The following is a 7,500-nucleotide window of genomic DNA, read 5'->3' on the forward strand; positions in this document are numbered from 1 at the left end:
CGTGTGGCTCGCATTACGGACGTAAAACACTTTTTTTTTTACGAAGGTTCCCCCAAATTTTGCGCACATGCCTGAACACTCACTCCCTCCCTTCCTCCCACTTGCTGACCCAATGTCAGTCACGGTGGTCGTATGCATACATATGTATACATACATATATATTATATACTTTATGTAGGGTGTTACAGGCTATCTCTCTCTCTCTCTCTCTCTCTGTTTCTCTCTGTCTCGAACCAATTATTATTACTCTTGGATCGAGCACTTCCGCTTGCCTTTGGCTATTCAAGTGGTAGAAGAAGGCGCATCATACGAAATACGAACCCCTTCGCACGTTTTTCTTCAGGCGACTTTTGACATCGCCAAGATCGGCCGCTTCCTGCTTCCGAGAATATGATCCACGATGCTGCTGCTTCCGAACTTGTTATTAAAGAGAAGAAAAACCGAACAATGTTTTTTTTTTCTTCTTCTACAAGAAAGAAAAAACAGCAAAAAAAAAGAAAAAGAAAGAAAATAAAAAGCAAAAGAAAAAAGAAAGAAAGAAAAATAAAATCACGGACGGATTTGTGCGGTAGACTTGTGTCTCTGTTTCCTGTTTTTCTTGAAAACTTCTTTTTTCTTTCCCCCTTTTCTTTTTTTATAAATATATACCAATACCGAAAAAGCAAATACAATTTATATAACCATTACGTTAGATTTATGAAAATCTTCCTCCGATTTTCGAAATACTCTCATATTCGGATCGATCTCAAATTCCTTCATTTTCTTTATCGCGAGAGAGAAAGAAAGAGTGAAAAAAAAAAATATATATATATATATATATAGTTAATAAAGGAAGAACAGAAGACGTCTCGCGTCTATTAATAGATAATCACTTCCAGCTCGCGTTTCAAAAGAAAGAGAAAAAGAAAAATAAGAGAAAGGGAGAAAGGGAGTAAGGATAGAGCGCAACGAGAAAAGAAAAAAGAAAAGAAAATAAAATAAAATAAAAGGAAAAAAGGGGCCCTTCGAAAGAAGCCCTATGCGAGAAAAAAGAGCTCACTGACCACGTGCAGACGCACACGTGACGTCGTGGGAAAGGCGATGGTTAAGATAAGCAAAAAAAAAAAAAAAAAGGAAAAGGTGATAAAAAAAAGATTGTTAAGTTGGAAGGACGAGAAGGGAAGCGAGAAAAAAAAGAAATAAAAAAAAAAAAAAAAAAAAAAGAAAAAGAAAGAAATTGGAGTCTCGCGATGGGATATACATTAGAAGGCATCTTAAAAAGTTGTGCGACATCGACCCACATTTTTTTTTCTTTGCCAAAAAAATGACCTCCACTCTCTCTCTCTCTCTCTCTCTCTCCTGAACAATGGACCAAACGTGCAGGTGTATTAAAGTACGTAAAAACTCTCGAGGTCGGAATAGATACAAAAAAAAAAAAAAATAAATGGATATAGATATATAAGGGAGAAAAAAGTATTCGTTCGTGATACGAATGAAAACGAAAAGGAAAAAGAAAAATTACAAAAATAAAATGGAAAAAAAGGAAAAAAAGAAAAAAAATAAAAAAGAAACAAAAAAGAAAGCAACATCCTCTCGAAGTATCGTTTAACACGCAGATCAAATTTCTCGAAGCCATCGATCGCATCGAAGGGTTTTCCATGGTGATTGCTAAAAAATCATCGTCGATTCGATTCTATCGCATCGACATGGCTTTGTTATCGATCATCATTGCACCACCAAGTTATCTTATTATGCCCTTACATATAGGAACGCACGCAATCGGTCCGCAATTACGATAAGAATAATAATAATAACATAGTGAACGTAAAATGGCTGTTATCGCGAATTCACGTAGAAATTTAGAATCACGAATGAGCGGCGTTCGAACGCGCTGAGGATTCACCGCAATAAATCGCGAGTTGAATTTCAACTGAGAGGGTGAACCTTAAAGGTGGGTGAGGTGGTTGGGAGGGCTCTACAACAACGTGAGGTTTCCGTCTGATTAATAACTCGACCGGGTGTAGTTGAAACGTGATCCTTACCTGCCTATCGCAATTTGAGAACGGAAAGGTTTCTCCCAATTTAAGTTTTTAACGATGAAACCGGATATTTCGGGATGAATTTACGGTCGACCCGATTGCCGTTCGAATTTCAAGCTGCTGCTGCTGCTGCTGCTGTTGCTGTTACTGCGGTGGACGCGAGACGCGTTCTCGCGGACTTTCCGAACGCGGATGCGAACGAGGACGCGGCTGTCCATAATGATAAAACGAAGGCTAATGATATTCCGCAAGGGCATATTGCGAGTCAATAAACGTTCTCTATTCTATTTATTCATAAATTCTAAAGCACGCATACGTATGATATTTTAATTTATTGCAGTTCTCGTATTCCAGCAGCTAAATAAATAATTTTAAATACCTACGATAGCGCATGTGTATATATATATATATATATATATATATATATATATATATATATACATGTACGTTCGTTCGCGATTAACATTTCTAACTGCGTCATCGTCGTCGTCGTCGCCGCTACTGTCTCCGTCTTCGTCATCGTTTTTCTATAAAAACGACTGTCGACGAACATTAATACCCATTACGGAACTCTAACACGCGATGCAATTAGCACGCAAGAGGACGAAAGAGTGAGAAACTTTCCATCATTTTCTCTCGGCTGAGTACGTTTACTATTACGGAGTGTCCCCGACATTCAAGATTCTTGAGAGTCACGCGAAACGACTCACTTCACTTCACTTCTCGAACGAACCGTACGAATGAACATTCGTAGATCCACCTGTTGCATCTCTCTCTCTCTCTCTCTCTCTTTCTTTTTCCTCTATCTTTCTCTCCTTCTATCTATCTTCTCTACGAGTTTTCCCCCTCTGCTTCTCTCTCTCTCTCTCTCTAATCTGCTCTAAAAACTGGGACGATTCAAGTATTAGCAGTCGGTGCTACCACCGTTACTCACTCCTGTATCGGTGATCCGAGATTTCTTCTTCTTCTCGTAACATTATACGGTTACGCACCTGCGCAGATTCTTCCCTCTCTCTCTCTCTCTCTCTCTTTCTCTCCTTCTTCCCATCTCCTTCTGATTCTTTACCTCGTCTTTCCTCCTGTCGCATAAAACGGAAGAGACCGAAGAAAGAGATAACCAGCGGGTTGCACCGGACAACTCTAAGTAGCGCAACCATTTTAACGTAGCACTCAAATTACTATAATTTTTTTTCAAGCAATCCAAGTCCTCTCTCACTCTCTCTTCCTCGTCTACCCCCTGCTGCCCTCCCCCTCCCAGCCTCCTTCATCACAAAACCACTCCGACTACTACCCATCTTCCCTCCTGGCGGATTGAATAGCCAGACTGGACAGGAAACGCTTACAATACCTTTTTTTTTATCTTCCTCTTGCTTTCTCACTCTCTCTCTTTTACTACTTTTTTCTCTCTTTCTCTTTTTTCATCTTTTTTCATCTTTTTTTTTATTTTTTTAAACGTCCATCGCATTCCCTCAGAAATCTCGCAGAAATCTGTAATCCCAGCATCCGGTTTCACGTTTCCCCACTGGACCTAAATTCCCTTACGATTCCTCTGTATTTCGTGCAAAAGACGATTTCACTATAGTCTTGACAAATGACTCTCTTTTTCTCCCTCTCTCTCTCTCACTCTTTCTCTCTCTCTCTCTCTCTCTTTATCTACCTTCTCTTCTTATAACCGGCATCATTTCTTTGGCTCTGATATTTCGAAGGAAAAAAAAAAGAAAGAAAGAAAGAAAGAAAGAAAACGAATTCTCTGTGAGATGTACTCAAAACATATTATATATGTACGTATGCACGATCATAATTTTTCTAATTTGAATTTTCTCATATATATATATATACCAATATATATATATATATATATATACCAATTCATGAATCTTTAGTTTCACAGATACGCCCAGTAATAACAAAAAATTTTGAAAGATCCTAACTTTCAATGACAGGACATAACGCAACGACTTCCCGTATCCAGACGCACAAGTTTTTTTTATACCTTTTCCTTTATTATCGATCAATCCACGAGGAAAATCATTAAATGGATTTTTATCCATACACATGTTCGCGAGCGAAATAGTTGTCAGTTTCTTGGTTATAATATATATATGTCTAACAATGGATGACTCTTGGAAGGAAACGAAATAGAAGAAACGAAAAGAAAAGAATAGAAAGGAAGAATAGAAAAGAATAGAAATATGCGATCGAAGTGGTGGATATGGGGATGGAGGACGGTCGTTTTAAATCTCTCGTCGAGTAAGAAGCAACTTAGAAGATCGAGAGAGAAAAAGAGAGAGAGAGAGAGAGAGAGAGAGAGAAAGAGAGAGAGAGAGATAGATAGATAGATAGAGAGAGAGACATCTCCGTGTTTGCTTGTGTTTGCGCGGTCCCGCGGAAAATCTATTGAGCCGATGGTTCAACAATCCCTCATGGAACCCATTGTGGCAGGCCACGACGGTTGTTATGGTTTCCCGTAGAATATTTGGAAGACTGGTACTCCCAGCTCGTTGTTTGGGGTACGGTTGGGGGTGTAAACGGGGCCTGAGGTGGGCGCAGTCAAATCTTTCTTTCTCGAGTCCCTCATCTTCTTCTTCTTCTTCTTTAACCTTCTTTCCAACCAACCCCTGTCTCTTTGTCGTCGTTAGGAATTTATTTCGATTTGGGACTCTCTTTCTTTCTCCCTCTCTCTCTCCCTCTCTCTCTCTCTCTCTCTCTCTCTCTCTTTCTCTCTTTCTGCTTTGATCCAGCTCCACGTACAGAGTCATTTTTAAGATCGATTAGCTGGATATGGTTCGTCAAAAGTCTTAACGCGTTCACTGCGATCGATCGGCACACGCACAAAAGTCGTATTGTAAAAGTTAGAGATAGAGTTTAAGATTCCTAACGCGACGTTCTTTTTATCTCAAAAAAAAAAAAAATTAAGAAGAAAGAAAATACAAGATTGAGGTTTATAATGCTCGTCCAAGGAACGACGTTCTTCACCTCTCTTTTACGAGTCCTAAGATTTAACGAGGGGAATCTTATAAAACACTTGGATTCTTCAAAGGAAAGGTTCCTTATATACCAAACGATCAAGTATAATTATTAGAGATGACACGTTCGATAAATCACTTTGGATAGTTTGTTTTCCATAGGGAGAGAGATAGAAAGACCAGAATAATTGTGAACGAGTCGAATAGTTGGTCCTTCTTCTATCTTTTTTTTCTTTTCTTCCACCTCTCCTCTCCCTCCACCCTACCCCACCCCCTCCCCCACCCATCCTGAAGAAGCATCTCAACGGGCTTTTAGGAATACCTTTGGTGGTATTTTCAACAAAACACTGACAGTCGTACGATACGATGACGTTCGTTTTATAACCATACACATACGTACTACCATACAAGATACACCATTAGGCCCCCATGGAGTAATGTACAAACTGCGTGACACACGATTCTCTTCGTCTAAATTCTTTCTAAACATTATTCGCGAAAGGAAGAATTTTCAACAATGAAATCCCTAAGACGAGATTCAAAGTGTCAATGAAATCGAAACGTGCGAAGAAGATGGAATAACAGAATGGCTGTACTCTCTTCTTTCTTGAAAAAAAAAAAAAAAAAAAAAAGAAAAGAAAAAAAAGAAAAGATGCATCAGATAAAAAAGAGAGAAAGAGAGAGAGAGAAAGAGAGAAAGGATCTCCAATGAAAACTGGACGTTTCAAATCACGTACATAAAATATCTACATACAACGAGTCCACTTTCAAACGATCCTCTCCTTCCATTTCTTTCTTTTTATTTTATTTTATTTTATTCTTTTTTTTCTTTTTTTGACCAGTCAGTTTGGTACCAGCTGGTTAACACAAAGATGTTCATGCTGACAAAAATATTTAACAACAATCGCCGTTGTCCTAGATGTCCCCTGGTGATCGTACAGAATGGAAGCGTGGCTTTGCTTTTTCTACGAAAATTGCACTATTGTCGCGTGGACACAGGAGAATGCCAGAGAAAGGTTTGACGAGAAAACTAGTTTCTTTAGATCGGCTCGATGTTTACCCACCGTGATCTTTTCACGTGAAAATCAGTTTCACAGACTTGTTACGTATTATTTCGAACGGATATATATCGTTCGCGACTATTTCTTTTTTTCTTCTTCTACTTCTTCTTCTTCTTTTTTCTTCCCTCAAAACCTAACGACAATGTAACGCCTTGAACTTCTGAGGAACACCTACGACGAAACAGATGTTAGCTCTCGTGCAGAGAGCCTGAAAAAGCATTTGCGAATTTAAACTAGTTCGCTTACGGTGTCGCTCGTTAGTCGATTCTTAGGAATGGTCGAATTGAAAATTCAAGTAACACCATTGTAAGATAATATAACTCAGATAAAGTTGGACTCCGTCGAATATTGCTGATCAAAAAAATCTAATTATATTTCGTAAGATTTTTTTTTTTATATCTTCTGTAAGAGATATTTTTTTTTTCTTTTAATACTGTCATTTCACAAATATCAAGAAGTATATAATTTACGTGATTGCTTGATGATAATGGATGTTAAAAAGAGAGAGAAAAAAAATCCCTAGCGTCCTTAGGAGAGCCACAGATCTCTTTTCTTTTCTTTTCTTTCCTTTTTTTTTTTCATCTTTCTTTCTTTTTTCTTTCAAGAAACCCAGAATCCTCGGATAATATCTAACAGAAGCTCGGTATTCTTTAATCCTCAAGTATTAAGGCGTTTGGTGTCACTTTCGACGCCTTTGAGGGCAATCAGCTGTAAGGATTCTCGTCGAGGCATGAGTCTTCGGTGCCCTTTTCAAAGACGAAAACAGGCCGCCCTTAAAGATCACTCACGGTGGCACACCTCGGTCTCTGCCCAAGAAAGTCTCCAGGCGTTAATAAAAGTGCCAGTCGAATAAAAAAAAAAAGAAGAGAGCGAGAGAGAAAGAAAATTTTTGGACGAAAAAGGGCCAGAAGAGAAGGAGGGAAAATAAAGAGGCCAAGAATCATTGCAGGGTACCCCTCTCGAAGGAGGAGGATCTCGCTCAAGTGGAGATAGTGAAAGCAGATTATTACTCTGCCTCTCCTCCTCCTCCTCCTCCTCCTCCTCCTTCTTCTTCCTCTCCTCTCGACGGCAGCAATTGCTCCCTTAGCTTCTTGATCTGGCAGGGCCTATGCACGAGACTCTGAAAATTCTCTCGAATTATTATTACCTCCGGCAAAAGGAACCCTTTATTCGATAAATAATTTTAGCCCTGCAAGCAGCAACGTTCCTTCTTCGAAGGCTTTTAAAAATTCCGTTTAAATAATATTCATTTCAATTTCAAACGAGGTCAAATAATTATAATCGATTATCAAAGATTTATAAAAAAATTAAAAAGTCGCAAACAATTTTATTCCTCGATCAAATCTCTTCCCTTTTCTTAATCACATTGAATCGAGATAAAAATTAACGCGCGTTCAATCCCTTTACAATGAAACTTTTAATACTTCAATCCTCTTCTCTAAGTAATTAAGTCCT

The 7,500-nt window shown here is 38.6% G+C and overlaps 1 protein-coding gene across 11 annotated transcripts in view; it reads right to left on the reverse strand.

The window, feature by feature from the left end:
* LOC118451242 (tubulin monoglutamylase TTLL4-like) overlaps positions 1–7,500 on the reverse strand; it is a 139,049-nt gene that overhangs the window by 70,636 nt on the left and 60,913 nt on the right. Inside the window, exon 1 of one of the 11 annotated variants that reach the window (XM_085658798.1) lies at positions 2,022–2,045. The exons of the other annotated variants lie outside the window; for them this stretch is intronic. The gene's annotated coding sequence lies outside the window, so the exon portion shown is untranslated. Of the gene's footprint in view, positions 1–2,021; positions 2,046–7,500 lie in introns of those variants that run through there. 11 annotated transcript variants of the gene reach the window in all.

This window comes from Vespa mandarinia, chromosome 8 (assembly GCF_050613455.1).
Source record: "Vespa mandarinia isolate Hongniang chromosome 8, ASM5061345v1, whole genome shotgun sequence".
Classification (NCBI taxonomy): Eukaryota; Metazoa; Arthropoda; class Insecta; order Hymenoptera; family Vespidae; genus Vespa; species Vespa mandarinia.